Source organism: Belonocnema kinseyi, chromosome 9 (genome assembly GCF_010883055.1).
Source record: "Belonocnema kinseyi isolate 2016_QV_RU_SX_M_011 chromosome 9, B_treatae_v1, whole genome shotgun sequence".
NCBI lineage: Eukaryota > Metazoa > Arthropoda > Insecta > Hymenoptera > Cynipidae > Belonocnema > Belonocnema kinseyi.
The window spans coordinates 31362663-31364533 of NC_046665.1; the positions used below are offsets into that span (position 1 = coordinate 31362663).

At 32.7% G+C, this 1871-nt stretch overlaps 1 long non-coding RNA gene across 1 annotated transcript; it reads left to right on the top strand.

The window, feature by feature from the left end:
• Nucleotides 1-603: 603 nt before the first annotated feature.
• Nucleotides 604-1268, top strand: LOC117180835. Its single transcript, XR_004468059.1, has 3 exons — nucleotides 604-756; nucleotides 825-995; nucleotides 1114-1268. It is a non-coding gene; the product is annotated as an uncharacterized LOC117180835 (long non-coding RNA).
• Nucleotides 1269-1871: the final 603 nt, after the last annotated feature.

Sequence of the window (1871 nt, forward strand, 5' to 3'; positions counted from 1 at the left end):
GGCAGTTTTTACGCGAACAGAACGTACTAAACCGTCTTTTCCCTTGTAGCATTTAACTATGCGACCTAACAACCATCTAGAAGGCGGTAACAAATCATTTTTTTTTTTTAACTAAAAAGTGAACATTTTATTTTTAGTTAAATTTTTGTAGTTATAAATTTATTTCTTCCGATTAAAATTTAACTATTTTATTGCAAATTGTATATATTTTTCTGGAAACTCGATTTTTTATCTGAAAATGTCACTTTTTCACTTTTGGTTGAAAATGTATCAAAATTTAACTTTATCAGTTCAAAATTGTACTATTTGATAAGGAAACTAGAGAATGTAATTAAAACACGTGCTTTGAATTTTTTATATTAAATCTTTTTCTTTCCACAACTGAATGAGTTAACATTGTTACTTTATTTTATAAATTAACCATACATTTAAATTAATAATTTATTGCATACAAAATCTATATCTTATTTATTAAATTTCAATGTTCGCAGAAGTCGAACTATAACAGATAGCGCATTATGGTGAGTGGTAAACTCCCCCATTAGTTTACGATGGCGTATGGAAAATTAAATCTTAATTTTAAATACATTTATATAGGTTGGTCCAGATGAAGGCGAAATAAAGTGGGAATATTTTGTTCATCTTTTCAACATTGATATCAGTCAACCTGGTAACGCTCGAGTATGTCCGGAGACTTCGAGAGGACATGTTGAACTACATAACACTGGAGAGATGTGCGTTCGGTATGCGGCATAGGTACTAGAAATCATATTTCATAATAATTAACTGATATTCGTGTTAGTTCGTATTTAATTTCTTCTTAGCATTGCAGATTTTTAGCAACTCCGTTGTAGCAGCACTGTTGTTTTACTTGAGCCAAAAATATAACGAGTTTGAAGTTTGTGAAGCAACCGCTAAATTCTGCAAAAGAATCAGTAAACTTTTTGATGCATTGAACCGAGAGCAACCTAATGAGGGTCTGAATTAAGGATCAAGTGATTTGAACGTTTAACTTTATTAAAATAATTGATAAAATATTAAATATCAAGTACGATGATTTTATTTTACTTATTCTTATTCTTATTCTACTTATTTATATCTTACTTATTTAAGGAAAACCTTGAGTGGCTTAACAACGGAGAGGAAAACTTAAAAAATGGCACTATTAGAAAGGACGAATTGCTCGCCCCTCAAACCGCAAGCCGCCTACGAATCACAATTACGTGAACCTTAGAAATGTGCGAGTATTTGATTGACACACAAAACTTTCAAAAACCGTTGACTGGAAAGGCAACCAACGCGAGCAAATATGCTTCGAGTTGAGGTCAACTTGCTGATGTCTTCAGTTCGTCTTTGAGAAATCGATGTCTGGCTGCGTCTCAAAACTGAGTCGAGACATAAGCCTTCGTCTTACTTTTATCGTTACGAGAGGTAAGATGGCGTTTACTTGTCTCAAGACGAGCCTTGCCTTGTCAAAGACGACAGTTATTTGTTTCAAGACGACCCTTGTTTTGGCTGACATCGTCGGCGTAAAGTTGTCTCAAGACAATCCTTTTTCGACTCTGAAATGAGATTAAAATTGATAAATAAAAAGTTTGTAATTATCAAATTAGTTATTTTTAATTAAAAAATTCAGAATCTGTGGATCTGAGCGAGTTTAATCATCAACAGAGATTAACTTTTATAACAGACAGAATGACCCTTTTTCTTAGGGCAGGTCGTCTTAGAGTCATAAGAATTCGACTAAAGACATAAATATATGTCTTCAAGAAATAGAAACTTCTCTTCAAGACATTAATTAAAGTCTGGCTCCATCTCAAAACTCAGACATGCTCATATAGAACTTTTCGATTTGAGCATGTCTTGATTGG